At 42.5% G+C, this 16,756-nt stretch overlaps 1 pseudogene; it reads right to left on the minus strand.

Moving 5' to 3' along the window:
* Positions 1-694: 694 nt before the first annotated feature.
* On the minus strand, positions 695-16,518 carry LOC121441125 (annotated as a pseudogene).
* Positions 16,519-16,756: the final 238 nt, after the last annotated feature.

Raw genomic sequence — 16,756 nt, forward strand, 5'->3', positions numbered from 1 at the left:
AAGGAGGAAATACATAAACCACGAGGAAGTGAGCTTAGGCATACTAAGGATCAACTCTTAATGTGACAGGCAGTTGACATCAGGTAGCAGACCACATTGCATTGAAAGACCTTATAAATTTTGTCGGGAAGTGACATTTTCACATACTCGTCACAATACTTACATCTTTTTTTCTTCAGGAGTTTTAATGAATTCTACCAATTTCACTACTTCTGGGGCACAGTCTTTTCAAGTCTACAGGACGCATTCTCTTTGCAGGGTTATCGTCATTCCCATAGGCTCCATGACTGAACAAATGTAACAGCAGTATGCAATGGCAAGAGTGTGCCTCCTTTAACTATTTCTCTGAAGATGACGAGGATGGACCACTCTTGTGCCTTCTAATTTGGTCAAGTTATACTGAGGTACAAGACCCCACTGTATCGACACCAATGCACTGCTAACCATTAATTACGACGCTACCAAGAAAAACTTGCCATTACGACCCGTGGGCTGGAGGATGCTATAGACATTTCTGGACTGCTGTCACACAAATCCTTCGGTTTACTTGGGTTTTAGCAGAAAGGGGTATCTTTAGGAACAGGAGAACACAAGAAGACGTAGTCACTGAAGCCGCAAACCACAAGCAGCTTCTCTCAGAGAATTTCCATGAGAGAATCGCTCCCCTTGTATCGACTTTCATTTCTTCAGAGTATTATGAGAATAACAGATCCAGGAGAGACAGTTGACCAGCAGCATTCTCTTTCTGGCACTGTGAAGCACAAGGACATATTAAACGGACATAATAAACAGTGTTCATCAAGCCTCAGTTTGCCCTGAAAGGCTCAGTACTTACATTCAGCATCAGAAGTTTTATTTTCAAGGTGGCTATTAGACGTCTCAGCTCTTCAATGAGGGAATCTCCCCGAGAATCCCTCAGTATTACAAGTTTCTAAAGTGAAAGAGACATGGGCAGAAATCAGCCCTGGTCATTTTGTTTACAAATGCGAACAGCAATATTTAAAAGGGACTAGATGTGGTGAAAAGACATGGTTTCATTATTCCAAAACAAGCATACAGCATGTGCGACATGGAGATCCATCACCCACCAAAGAAACACAGGCGTTACCACTCCACAACCCACTGCTGAAAGTTCAACCTTGTGGCATTAGTGGGGGGGGGGGCTCAGGGGAAGGGTGCTTTGCCTACCTAGCATGTGGGAGAGCCCAGGGTCCCACTCCCCGCAAATCAAGAATGAAACCCAATGAAAACAGAGAGCACGAGGCATGAGCTCATTGACTGCCACTCACTCATTTCTTTGGGAGCTGGAGTAGCTTGTCGTGTACCACTGAACACCATGAAATTAAAACTCAAGGTTTCCACCCCCACAGTGCCTTCAGTAGTGTGTGAAATAGCACATGCCACATCTAAATGCTTGTGTGAAATGCTGTGGGGGGGGGCTTATAAAACTTCCCAAGACCTCTTCCCTTGGGCACGCCACCCCTGTGACCTGGTGAACAGCCAGCCCAGCCACAGGGGCAAGCGAGTTGCAGGTTCAGTGAGCCATCCTGTCTCAAAAAGATACGAAGGAGAGTTACTGAAGATACACACGGCTGGCTTATGACCTTCACACACACACCCAGAGGAACGTACACGTGCGTGTGCCTCAGTGCACATACACACCCAAGGGAAAATGCACTGTGAGACAAGAACAGACAGTCTGAAAGGCATCAATGCCCTGTACAATACGAACAACTCTGGATGAAATCGCCAAGACAGCAATTCCTCCTTCAAAGGACTCTACCCACCGTAATGTGAACTCTAAAAGTAAAAACTTATTTTGTACTTAGGTTTACATGGAACCTTGACACCATGAGGAAAATGCTGGAAGATGCTCTGGTACCATGGTCTTGCACTGTTTCAGTAAAACCCTGACTGGCCAGTAGCCAGGCAGGAAGTAGAGGCAGGGCCAAGAGAACAGGAGAATTCCAGGAAGAGAAAAGGGTCAATCTTCAGTTGTAACCCAGTCCAAAAGGAAACAAGATGAGAATGCCTCGCTGATAAAAGGTCCCAAGCCATGTGGCTAACACAGACAAGAATTGTGGGTTGAGATGTAAGATATGAGAGTTAATGAGAAGACTGAGCCAATAGGCCAAACAGTTTATAAATAAAATGTAGGCCTCTGTGTGCTTCTTTGGGAATGAATGACTGCGGGACCAGGCGGGACAGAAACCTCTGTTGACAGGAAGATGTTTACAGCTAACTTTCCTAAGGAATAATCCAAAGCTTGGAAGGAACGCCAGAGTATTCAATGTCCGTGTGTGTGGATTGCTTTCAGAATGTACAACAGACCTCCAAATACTGTTCACACAGATCTTTAAATTCTTCCATCCTCTTCTTCTGAATACCCAGAAACTGACGAATAAATTTTTGCTGCTCCTTGAAGATATTCTGTGACACAGACAGTAAAAGATGTAAGAACAATACAGGAAAACTCAGAAATATTACAAAAACGCGACTCTGTATCATATTTATGCAAAACATATACAAGGAAATCACTAGTAATTTTTCAAGCACAATGACCACTTCACACGAGTTATCTAATACTAAAAAATTACCATAGTGATGAGAATCTCATTCATTTAATGGAACGTTTTCCTATGTAACTGTAGCGGCGTAAATAAATGCAGGCAGATTGTAAAGAATATATACAGCTTTAATGAAGAAATAAACTTACAGGACCAAGGTTCCCACGGAGCACAGGAAGCAGAAGGGGCGCACGGATTCCCGAGCGCCCGATTTATAAGTAAACATTCGCCCGAGGCAAGCCCGCCCCCTAAGGGGCTGGCTTAACACTACATCTCCCCCTTTTGTCTAAATAAGACAGAACTAAACCAAATACAACTATAAACAATAATAACAAATGATAAATATAACAAACAATATTGAGAACAAAAGTTTTGCTATACATTCTATCTCAAGGAGTCTAAATAATGTAGAGAGTAACTAAAATTATATAATCTTCAACTGCATCAAAGATCTGAGAAGGGAATTAATATTACTTAAAAAATGAGAGATATCCGAAATGTGCAACAAATGACAGAGACAACTGACTACCTGGGCAAACACCCAAAGTCTCGTTTGCAATGTTGAGTCAACCAACTTTGGCTAAGGCCTAACATAGCTAACATACCATTATTAAAGGCAAGGAACTTTCTTAGAACCATCTTACCCTGTCTTGGCAGGATAAGACAATCCTGTTTCATCCACTTAGGGATATTCTATATCTTTGTCAGTAGATGAGGTATGGGCTTTTCTTAACCCAAAGGCCAGTTCTGCCAAGAAGACAAGCTCCCAGTGGAGTGTCTTTGATGCTCAACGTTCTCTCGGGAGTAGAGTGGCATTACAAGGAGTAATTGTGTCTCATTGGCACAGAATTCTCGGTTAGATTAAAGGCCATTTTCTACAGCTCTTCGAAGAGGCTGAAGATTATACTATCTATACTAAATATAATCTCTATGTATCTAAAATACCTGATTAACCTAAAAATAAATATGGCAAGCATATAATTCTCAATACCTATCTAACTTGAAGACTAAAATAATAAACAACTGTGCAATATATGAAGACAATGATCTTCAACTGTAAACAATGTCATTACATATCAAATGTAAACAATGTTATTACATAAATAGGATCAGAGGTAGAAATGTACATTGTGATATGGTAGATGTATCAATACAATATAAGCATACTCTTATACAAAAATAGAGGTAGGCACCCTCACATTCAATATTCAATATAACAATGTACAAGAAACAGTACCAATATAATTTTCTAAAAACAGTAAATCACAAATACCAATCATCCCATTAAACCAGTTAATCCCCCCCCCTTTTTTTGAAAATACCCCTAATTCCATAAAGTATCTCCCCATCCCCTCAACCCTAAATCAACCACTAAAAGATGTCCCTAATCCTGCGGGCAAACTCTGTTGGTAGGGGGGACGTCGTCCTCTTAGATTGCTTCTAGCTGACATGGGGGCGACGTTCTCCTTAGGGGACCCTGTGAAAGAAAATGATGGTAAAATTCCCCAAATAACCTTTGACCTAAGAAAATTATAACTAGTCTCTGAGCGTTTTGAGAAGGTCCAGCCAGAGTGTTGTCAAAAATGTGCACCATTCAAAATTGTCTCATGCAGTTGGCACCAAAAAACAGGTCTAATATTAGTGCTTAAAGATATTCATGACGTCATAAAAACCAGATTGAGTTGATGTTGTGGGGCCCCATCTTCATCCTGGAAACTTCAAATATTACTGTAGAAAAATTTGTTGCTTGTTATGGGAAGTTTAAACATTAACAATAAAGACATATACTGACATATAAAGAAAGACACAGATATGAGGAAAGGCAAAGAAAGTTTATCAAGTATACAATTATTCTTATTCTGTCCCATTTCATGGCTCCTGAACTGAGACAGAAACTCTGAAATATCTCTTATCAACAGGCTTGGAATTGAAGAGGGACTGAGCCATAGTACAACTCCAGAACCAGCTCTACATATTCATAAAGAAGTGTTCGATAAAACATATATAAATACAAAAATCAATACTTACAGAATATGTAGAATTTTACTGTTGATCCTTAGTGGGTCATAACTAGTTTCCATCCATCAGTAATTAAATATTCAGGGTCCCTTAAATTCTTTGAAGATGAGTATTTTCCTGTGGAGATAAGAAAAGGACCCTGCCCCCAACCTAACTGTATTTCTTACCATCAACATGTTCGCCATCCTTGTGAATGAATTGTTATTTATCTTTTCCACGTAGCTTCTCTTCTTCAAACCGAACCTTTATTAATTTTGACGGTATCCACAATTTTTCCTCACCTGTTGAGATAAGGGCAAAACCCCTTTCCCAACGCAGCACATCTCCTGGCTTCCATTGTGAGGTCAGCACATCCTTGAAATAAACTGGTTGATTTAGTTCAGTAGACTTTTCCATTATCCAATGTCTTTCTGCAGCCGTTGTTCCCTTCTCATTAGCATTGAGAAAATTCAAGGTTAAAAAAGCATTATGTAACCTATTTCTGGGGGTGTTTTCCAGCCCTTTCTGTTTGTTCAACATATCCTTTATAGTTCAATTTGATCTTTCTATGACTGCTTGACCTGTAGGATTGTATGGTATACCTGTAACATGTTGATATTGTAATAATCAAAAAACCGTTTCATTTTCCTAGAGACATAAGCAGGACCATTATCTGTCTTTATTTGTGTAGGTATACCCATGATAGTCATGACTTCTAATAAATGAGTGATTACTGAATCAGCTTTTTCTGAACTTAAAGCAGTTGCCCACTGAAAGACTGAATAAGTGTCAATGGTGTGATGAACAATGAACATACTTCATTTGCCAAATTCTGCAAAGTGGAACACATCCATCTGCCAGATTTCATTCCTATGGGTGCCCTTCGGATTATCCCCTGCTGGCAGTGGCGTTTGGTTATAGAAAGAGCAAGTAGGGCATTTCTTTACAATCTCCTTAGCTTGTTGCCATGTAATAGAAAACTCTTTCTTCAAACCTTTGCTATTAACATGATGTTTTTTATGAAATTCAGAGGCTTGTAGCACACTACCAATCAATAATTGATCAATTTCTGCATTGCCTTGTGCTAGAGGACCTGGCAAACACATATGGGATAGGATGTGTGTTATGTCCATAGGGCAAAGCCTGTTCCTGATCAAATCTTGTACCTGGATAAACAATGAGGGTAGTTCTGTATCATCAGGTATAAATTCAGCAGTTTCAATATGTAAAATAACTCTTTCTGTGTATTGTGAATCATTTATTATATTAATAGGTTCTTTAAAATCTCTTAGTACCATAAGAATGGCATATAATTCTGCCTTCTGGACAGAATCATAAGGACTTTGTTCCACCTTACCTAAGTCTTCTGATTTGTAATCTGCCTTCCCTGATTTATTGGCATCAGTATAGAATGTACAGGCTCCTGTTATTGGAGCATCACGGACGATTCGAGGAAGGATCCAAGAAGTTCTCTTTATGAAGTTAAGCCTCTTGCTTTTTGGATAGTTGCTATTAATGTCTCCCAAAAAATTAGCACAAGCTCTTTGCCATGGTTCATTATCTTCCCATAATTTCTTTAGTTCATCAGCAGTGAAAGGCACTATAATTTCTTCTGGGTCTATGCCTGCTCATTGACGAAGTCTCAGCTTGCCATTTATAATTAACTCAGAGACTTTTTCCACATAAGTTTTCAGTTTCTTACTTGGTTTATGTGGTAAAAAGAACCATTCCAAGATAATATCATCTCTCTGCATTAAAATTCCTGTAGGAGAAATTTTTATGGTAATATGAAGAGAATATAATCGAGCTCTGGATTCACTCTGTCCACATGTGCCTGTTGTAATTTCTCCTCAATCATTGTCAGTTCCTTTTCTGCTTCAGCTGGTAATTATCTGGGACAGTTTCAATCTTTATCACCATCCAAGGTTGTGTTCAAATAAATTTTTAGATCATGTGCTATCCCAATAGCTGGTCGTAGACTGGAATTGTCTCCTAACAGTCTTTGAAAGTCATTAAGAGTCTGTAGGCAATCTCTCCTAATTTGTGCCTTTTGTGCCTTAATTTTTTGCAAACCTATTCTGTAACCTAGATAATTAACAGAATCTCCCTTCTGAATCTTTTCAGGAGCAATTTGCAATCCCCATTTAGGTAAAAGTATCTTTATTTCTTCAAACAATCTGTTCAAGGTATCCATGTTTGAGTCGGATAACAAAATGTTGTCCATGTAATGATATATTATCGATTTGGGAAATTTCTTGCAGATCATTTGCAATGGTTGATTCACAAAATATTGGCATAAGGAGGGGCTATTTAAAATACCCTGGGGGAGGACGGCCCAGTGGTACCTCCTGGAAGGTGGAGAATTGTTGTAAGTATGCACCGTGAAGGCAAATTTTTCTCTATCTTCTTTATGTAAAGGTATAGTGAAAAAACAATCCTTTAAATCAATAACTATGAGAGGCCATCCTTTTGGTAATAAAGAAGGCAAAGGGATTCCAGATTGCAGATGGCCCATAGGTTAAATAACCATGTCGATAGCTCTGAGATCTGTCACCATTTTCCATTTACCTGATTTTTTCTTAACCACAAATACAGGAGAATTCCAAGGGCTGGTAGATTCTATATGTCCAGCATCTAATTGCTCTTGTATCCGCTGTTCTTTATATATATATATATATATATATATATATATATATATATATACATACATACATATATATATATATATATTTTATTGAGAAAAGGAAGAAAAAAAACAAGTTTCCACCTCCTCCCAGGCTCCCATTTCCCTCCCCCTCCTCCCACCCTTCTCCCCCTCCTCCCATCCGTCTCTCCCTCCTCCCACTCCTCTCCCCCTCCCTCTCCAGTCCAAAGAGCAGTCAGGGTTCCCTGCCCTGTGGTAACAGAAGCACAATTCTTAGTTAAGGGAGCCACCTTAGGGTTGGCAAGAGACTTGAACCTAGAGTGGCTCCCAGGAGCCCAAGCCGAGGTCCCCAGTTAGTTCCTTGGGCAGCTGAGGATAGGGAACCAGAAATGACCCTAGCCTATAGCAATACCGACGAATATCTTGCATATCATCATAGAACCTTCATCTGGTGATGGATGGAGATAGAGACAGAGACCCACACTGGAGCACTGGACTGAGCTCCCAAGGTCCCAATGAGGAGCAGAAGGAGAGAGAACATGGGCAAAGAAGTCAGGATCACGAGGGGTGCACCCACTCACTGAGACAGTGGAGCTGATCTACTGGGAGCTCACCAAGGCCAGCTGGACTGTGACTGAAAAAGCATGGGATAAAACTGGACTCTCTGTATCAGCTGTTCTAAAGCCATTAACTTTTCCTCAGCTAGAGGCCATTGCTTTGTCCATATTGGTTTCTCAGTCAACCATTTTGGAGGCAAGGCTGTTGGTATCTCTGAAGGGACATCAATTGCTTGTTCTTGTACAGCCTGAATGGCCGGTTTTCTCCGTTTGTAATATCTTTTAATATTATTCTCAGAAATATAGGCTCTAGAAGTAGCAGGAATGCTAATTTCAGTATTCCATTGTTGTAATAGGTCACGACCCCATAAATTCATTGCGATACTGGCTACATATGGCCTTAATTTTCCTATTTGTCCCTCTGTCCCTATACATTCAACCCATCTCGTACTCTGCCTTTCTCGACATAGGGTTCCAATTCCCAGGAGCTGAATATTTACATTCTGAAGAGGCCAATATGGATGCCAAGATTCTGGGGTAATGATACTTACATCAGCACCATTGTCCAGCAGGCCAGTAATAAAAATGCCATTCACGCACACTCTCAGCTTAGGTCTTTGATCATTTATAGAAGTATGCCATAACACACATAACTCAGCTTTTTGATCATTATTTTTTGTAACAGCCGGCATGGGGCTTCCTAATTGTCCTGACGAGGCACGTTCTCTGTAGAAACTGGAAATGACTGAACCATGTTTGCCATGGGGGACTGTGAGGCCGGTCTCTCACGTTTCCCGTCTGTATCAGGTTGCCTTGTCTATCTCTTGTAGACCTGCATTCATTCATCCAATGTCTGCCTTTTCCACATCTTCTACATAAACCTGAAGGCTGAGTCCTCCTATTTCTGTTATTTCTAGAAGATGCATTATTATTATTTCTGAAAATCGTTGTTTACAATTCCTTTTCAAATGACACATTTTGCCACAATTAAAACATTTGGTATTCTGGTGTCTCCTTTTACCATTGGAAATTGCTTCTTCTACCCATGCTTCAGTGCCATAGTCAAATGTACCAACATTCAGTGTATGCAAGACCCATTCTTCTAAGGGTGCTTATTTGAGCTTTAAATGCCCCAAAATCTTTTTGCATTCCACATTTGCATTTTCATAAGCCAAAGACTCAATCATTATACATCTTGCTTCTGGGTCAGATATCCCTATTTGTACAACCTTAGTTAGTCTTTGTAAAAAGTCACTAAAGGGTTCTCTCTGACCCTGTTTAACTCTGACAAATGATTCCATTCTCAGTCCTGGGTCTTGTACCCTGTCCCAAGCCCCGAAGGCTGCTGTAGTACACACTGAGAGTGTGTTTTCATCCAAATTAGCTTGTTCCTGAGGGTCGGAATAAAGCCTTCCACCTAGAATTTTATTTAGGGAAATGTCAATTCCCTTCACTTTTCCTGCTGTTCTAAAAGTCTAGCCTCTTGACTGAATAAACATTTCCATTTCAATTGTGGGCCACTCTCAAGGACCGCAGAGCTCAGCTGAAGCCAATCCGAGGGGGTTGCTCTGCTTGTTGTGGCCCAAGATTTTAGCCTCTCTTTAACAAAAGAGGCGTTCATCCCAAAAGTCATGACAGCATGTTTAATTTCTTTGAGATCACTCATACAGACAGGCTCCCATGTATCTTCCTTGATGACCCTAGAGTTTCTGGAACCAATCACCTTCTCTGTTGTTATTACTGGAAAGGCAGGTAGATCTGTAGGTAGAGCTTTGTGGAAATTGTCCCGGAGGGATTTACCCACAGATGTAGTTAAAATTTGCCTTTTTACCCTTTGCTCTTCTTCATCAGAATTTAAAAATTCCTCAATCTTTTCAATTCTATTCACCATTGCCTTCTGCAATGTCTGAATCTCCTGTCCAGAATTATGTTCCAAAGCCTTCATTGAGGCTTCTAAAGTATGAAGTTTGTCCATTAGTGATAACTTCTCATCTTTGGACATAATTTTTATGTCATAAACCGTGCCTTCTTTTATTGACAATCTTGCCGCCAATCTGTCATAAGCTTTAGACAAAATTCGATTGTCACATTCAGCAGTTTTGATTCTCTCAGTTAATGTTTCAGTTCCTACAGAAAGGGACTGCTGAAGTTTACGATACAAATCAGCTGTACCTTCTTCCATAGTAATGAATTTCTCCTTAACATCAGCCTGTACCTTTTCTAAATTTTGCTCAGTTAACTGAGTCATGTTAAACAAAGATCTGTTCTCTTCCTGGAGAACTTCAAACTGATTCTTGAGAAGATTGTTGTCGTTCTCAATAGTTTTTAAACATTCAACCTCTGCCTGGATTCGTCTCTTAAAGACTTTATCACATTTATATTATCAAACCTTATAGTACCAAGGAAAACTACGAATCCCAGAAATATCCATAGATGCGGGGTGATAGATACCTCTTGTAAAATCTCCCACATGGTACACTCAAAAAGGCTGTTAAAATCTTGAATAGTAACGTTCTCAGACATTTTATTTATAAAAGAAAAAATTTTTTTTTTACCTGCAATGACCGGTTCCTGCCAGTGGTGGCGAAAGAGTCCACTTGAGTCCACGTGGCCTAAGTCTGAAATAAGTGACTCAAAAACAAAAGTTGGAGCAGACACCAGGCTGAGAAAGAGCAATTGGGGTGGAAGGGGAAGAGAGAGAAAGCCGCCAAAGTGAACAAGTCAAAGGGACGCATGGCGCAGCGCCGGCTTGCAGGGACTGCAGGGCCTCCCTGCTGCCATCAAGTGACAGGAGCGCTGGGCAGAGGTGGGAGGGGAACAGAGCAGCACTGTGTACTGATGACGCTGTTACAGATGCACTTGTACCACTGTCGGGCAGGGTGGGGCGCACAGACTCGTGGTGCGAGGCCAAATCCAAAGCTGGGGCTAAGTCTCCCGTCCTGTTTGCCAACCTGTGATTCAGAATCTCAGCTGCTTCTAGGAGCAGTGCTGAGAGGGTACAATCTGCGTGAAGAGAGAGACCTCCAGAGGGGATGGTGCTGCTGGCTACCTGCGGTTGCCCCCAGGTGCCCCCGATTCAGAGCGGGTATTCGTAAAGCCTCACTGGGCTCCACAAATGTAGCGGCATAAATAAATGCAGGCAGATTGTAAAGAATATATACAGCTTTAATGAAGAAATAAACTTACAGGACCAAGGTATGCGAGGAGCACAGGAAGCAGAAGGGGTGCGACGGGTCCCCATGCGCCCGATTTATAAGTAAACATTCGCCCGAGGCAAGCCCGCCTCCTAAGGGGCTGGCTTAACCCTACGCGTAACAGTATCTAAAACATTGCTGTTAGTTTCTGAAGACTTGAAAACCCATCCATTAGAGGCTGTCATAGCTGGTGAACCCTCTGTGTTTATAGAAATCTCCCTGAGATGGCCCCAGTGTCTCTCACTCCCTACATAGGAACCCACTCCCTTTTGTTCTTGCCAGTAAGAGTAGAGTCCAAAGCTGGCCTGCTTAACAGGCAAGGATTCTGTAAGACTTACGTCGGATACTGTCCTGGACCAATATAAGAATGCACATCTAAGAGTCTTTTGAAACCAATTCTGTGAGATGGGGACCTTAAGTATCTCTCCTCTCACACCTAGCAATCTGAGACACAGAGGTAAATTATTTTCCCCAGTGAGCGTGACTAGCAAGGGACTGAACCATGACTGCGTTCCAACTGGTGGGATTACAGAATGCAGGGGCCATACTTCTGCCCACTGGACTGGACGGGGGTAGGGGTCCCCTCCATCTCCCTCCACATCCCAGCCTCGGCCTCCCCACCTTTGGACGTCAGAATCTCCAGGGGGGCAGCTCCATCCTACACCAGGAAGGAAGATTCCCTCAAAGATGGCACTGTTCGGTGTCAGGCATTTATTTGTGCCCCAAAACTCATAAAAACCTCACTCAAATCTCCAGGTTAAAGGAGAGTCAGTCATCCCATGGCCATCACAAATTGAAGCCTTGCCTTCCTCACCTCTGGGAGTGGGCTGGTCTGAACTCCAAGCACTGAAGACTAAGCCTCCACCTGCTCTGCCACAGCCACAGGGACTGCTCTCACTCTGCCTGCCTCTTCACTGTGTCAGAAGGCTCTGGTGGGCCTCCTGCTCCTGGTGTCTGCACTTCTTGGGTGGATCAGAAAGGGCTCCCTCTTAAGATACAATCCCATACCTTCTCCTGCACTCTCCAGGCAGTGCCTGCTCACCCGCCCACCCCACCCCCCACCTTGATGGCTGCTAACCATCACTGACCTTGTCATCTCTCTGCGTGTAAAGGAACAAACCAGGGGGAAACAGTCAGTGGGCAGTCTCTTGTCACCACATCTACCACCCTGCTTGCCTCCCTAAGTCCTTGTCTCGTTCCTTCCCTCCAGACTTGCTGCAGGAAGCCCTGCTACTTCTGATGCTGACACAATGGATTCCTTGAAAGCTAAGCTGCTTGACACTCACAGTGAGGTTTTTTTTTTTTTTTTTTTTTTGCATGTTTCTTGACTTCAGCTGCATCCTCGGATATCTTTCTTTTCAAAGTCTTCATCTGAAGAGAATATTAATGATAAAGTTTCTGCCTGTGAATGATATAGCAAGGAACAGTGTGATACTCCATCCCAATAGGAAGAAAGTACATTCGAAGCACGACTGACTTGCCCTCACTAACGCTATTGGTGGAGGATGGGGAAATGGCCTCTAAACTATGCAGACAGGGAAAAGGAAGCTGATTGGATTATTTCATTCTACATCACAGCATTTGCTCCTCCCTGCTGAGAGAGAAGTACCTTCCCACGCCTTTGTGCCAGAAAGCTCAGGAAGAACTATTGTTTTACTATCATTCCACAAATATTCATCTGTCTGACAGACACAACTTGTGGTTAGTTCTCTCTTTCTGAAGAACAGGTCCAAATAGCATGCACATTCGCTCCCATCAGAGAATTCTGTGGTGGCCTACCCGCTTGCTCTTCCTCACGCTGTGCCAGTGTGAATCTCGGTACAGTAGCATAGAGAACACTGCTCCTGATAGCTATACGGCTTTGGACGCATGGGATTTTCATTTCTATGGCACCGAACAGAGGCTCAACTGACTGTGGGATGAATGCTTTGAGGATTTCAAGCTCCAGGTGCCCAGCACGTTCACGTGATGCATCCTGTTCCACTGACTCAACAGCAATGTGTCAAAACGGTCATCGTAATTCATGCCTAGGAAATGCAGCTGACTTCGGTGATGATGTGAGGCTATAACATGCCTAAAGAAGTCTACCCTATACACAAATGCCAAGCCAAACACGTTATCCAACTGAGCTTCTGGCCCGTGGGGGTCACGGCTATTCCTCAACCTCTAGCCATCGTGCTTACTAACCAAATGTCAAAGCGTCTGGGATAACAGCACCAAGAAGCAACAACCGTACCTATGCTCGCCCTGGATTTTTAGAATATCCTCAAATTTCAGCTCCAAGGTTTGGAAAGACTCCGTGATGATCGCTGTGAATCTTTCGCTGTTGCCCTGAAGACAGTTCTTATTGGGCTCTGTATAGAAACACATTCTTGAAACCATTACTGTAAAGTTCCGTCAACTTTAGTTTTCTACTTAGAAAACCACTTGCTATTAATAGAGGGAAACAATCTGTCAATGGCAAGAATATCTGCCTCCTTTCTTTCAGTCAAGAATTTCAGTATTTATGACCTTGATGTGAGATTGGAGAGCTGGACTTCAGTGTCTATATATTACAGACAAAACACAGTGAAGGGAACTTAGCAAAACTGGCAAGAAAGGGTTTCAAATCGCTGTGTAATTTCCTCATGGGGCATCATTAAAAGGTAAAATTCAATCAATGTACATATTTATGCTCCAGTTCAAGGACACATTCTGAGGGACTGTTGGGCCGCTTTGTGCAAAACACAACAGTAGTCCGTTTACAAAGATCTCCAAAGGCTCAGAGATTATTGCACAGTCAGATGAAAATACTGTAACTATTGTAGCCATTGGAGCTTTTAGGCAAATTTGACAGGGTAGACACCCTGAATATTCTAACGGGGGAACCACACTGATCGATAAGTCTGTGGTACTGGGGATGGAACCCAGAGCCTTAAGCATAGAAGGTGAGTGCTCTCCCACTCAGCTACCTCCCTATCCTGATTCCTGAAGTTTCCAGAATCGATTCTCTGTCAGAAACCTCTACAGAGCTCCTAGAACGTTCTCAGATTGTAATGTTTTTTTTTAACTGTTTGTGTGACTGACTTCTGACAGAGAAATTTAAAGCAGGACTCAGTCTGCGCATACAATGGTCCCAGTGCTGACTTCAGCTCCCCACTGCATGTGCCATTCTTTACACATTAAACAGTGGTCAGGTATTTAAGGGAGGCTAGCCACCACCCCTACTCACACACACGCAATGCACACGCACATACGTACAAACACACAGGGAGAGAGAGAGAGAGAGAGAGAGAGAGAAAGAGAGAGAGAGAGAGAGAGAGAGAGAGAGAGAGAGAGAGAGGAGACAGAGAGCTGGACTAAAATACAAACAAGTAAAGTAATATGTGGTATTTTGTTTGGATTGTTTTTCGAGACAGGATTTCTCTGTGTAGCTTTGGTGCCTGTCATGGAACTAGCTCTTGTAGACCAGGCTGGGCTCGAATTCACCGAGATCTGCCTCCCTCTGCCTCCCAAGTGCTGGAATTAAAGGCATGTGCCACCACTGGCTGGCTTCAAATGTGATATTAGAAACAGACATATCACTTGTGCGAATCAAAACCTTGAAGACAGATAATTACATCTAATTTTCAAAGATCCCACTGTTAGTAAGTAACAGCATCCACACCACAGGTGTCATGTTCTCAATATTGGCAATTAACGTGAAGTAGAGAGTTGGTAATCTAATAAATACTATTTGACACTGTTTGAGAACAAGGCAGTAAACACACTCTCTTGTCTGCCAAGCGATACCTCCCTCGCCTTGCACTTCTTTGGTTGAAACAATTTTCTCAAATTCCTGATATCTCCTAGAATGTACCTTCAAATTCTTCAAATAAATTCTGTATTTTCTTCCTGCAAAGAAATTACCTTTTTACTTCGATGTACATAAAAGGCCATTCTTGTAGTGAGTGGAAGAAGTGGAGGGTGCCACACAGCCTACATACAATTCACATTTCAAGAACAGGCCACCTTATTCCTGTCAGACAGGCTCTATGACAGGACCCGTACTTTGTTGGAGGCATGAGATTTTCATTCCTTACCACATTGAACATCTGATCTACTGTAGGATGCTGCTTTGAGATCCTTAAGCTCAATGCACCCAAGTACATCCACGTGGTGCATGCGCCTTAGTTGCTGCATTTACTTACTTACTTACTATCTCCGTTTATTCTGTTAGTCTGGCAATCAGCAAGGACCCGCAATATCCCCCAGGTTCTTCCATGCCTCAGCCCTCACTTCTGGGCTTAAAAGCTGGGCGTGGCCACGCATGGCTTTATCTGTGGGTGCTGAGGGCCTGAACTCAGGCTCCTGTGTTTGCACCTTAAGCACTCTTCCACTGAGCCCTCTCTCCAGCCAGACTTTTCTAAATTTATTTCGTGAAAACATGAAAACGTATCACCTGGCCTCTTGCCCTTCTGTTCCAGAGGAAGTACCGTCCTCACCACTGACATCAATGACTTCTCTTCCTGGTGTTTTAAAACAAAAGAGGAAAACTATTTTGAAACAAAGTGTGCTGTTCTCATCATCCCCCACGGAAAGCAGTGTCATTATAGTGTTTCTAGATTCCATAGCCAGCATCTGTTCCTTACACTTTTTCAATAGTCATCCGTGAAATCATGAACACACACACATACATGTCACATATACATCACACACAGAGACACAGACATACAGACACACAGACACACACATACATATCACATATACATCACACACAGAGACACAGACACACAGAGATACAGAGATACGCGCACACACACACACACACACACACACATACACACACACCACTTTAGGCTTGACTCTCAGACCAGTTGGTCCAGGCACCTGTACAGGCCTTCCAGAGAGTCACTGTGACCCATGTGCTCCCGGAGAGGCATGTTGACTAGGCATGTGGCAGGTTTCCTGTGTGGCAGAAATTTCAGGTGGGGGAACCTAAAGGCCCCAAGAAGCTTGAACAAGAGTTATTAGCATCTGAAACCTCCTGCTATTCCAATAAAAGTTCATGCACATAATCCACTCAGTGCTCCACCCACCAAGAGATTTTAGGATGTCCCCCGGGGTGGACACAGCCCTACAGGGCCCTTCTGTTTTTGTTGTTGTTGTTTGATTTTTTTTTAACCTTGGGTGATGAAATCTGGGGTCTTGGTGTCATGCAATATGATATGCATGAGCCTTGGATGTGTGCCAGCACTGGCAGGAACTTTCCCACCCACCAAGAGATTTTAGGATGTCCCCTGTGGTGGACACAGCCATATGGCAGCCCATCTTGTTTCTTCAAACCTGGAGTGATTGAATCGGGGTTCCGGGTGTCATCTGACATGAGAATCAGACCTGCCTCGGATGCGTTTCAGAACTCTCAGGGGCTTTCCCACCCACCAAAAGACTTTAGGACGTTACCCAGGTGGACAGAGACCTACAAGGGCCTATCTGGCTTGTTGTTGTTGTTGTTATTGTTTCTGGTTTTGTTTTTTACCTGGGGTGACTGCATCTGGGTTCTTGGTGTCATCCCACGTGATGACAGTACAGTCAAGCATAGACCCAACCTTCCAGGCAGATTCTTTACTGTATTTAAACTTAATAAAATGCCCTAAACTGCTAAGAGATTGGGGAGTATGATATTTAAATATTTAATCATTAAAAACTTTTCATAACAAAAAGAGACACGTTGGCTCCTAGTAGAAGCAGCAGCACTCAACTTCCACAAAAAAAAAAGACTGAAGACAAATGGGCACACAACAATGTCCATCTTCACTGGGCCAAACTGCCTTTCAT

This window comes from Microtus oregoni, unplaced genomic scaffold (genome assembly GCF_018167655.1).
Source record: "Microtus oregoni isolate MIOR12 unplaced genomic scaffold, Mior012 000073F_ref0000255, whole genome shotgun sequence".
NCBI lineage: Eukaryota > Metazoa > Chordata > Mammalia > Rodentia > Cricetidae > Microtus > Microtus oregoni.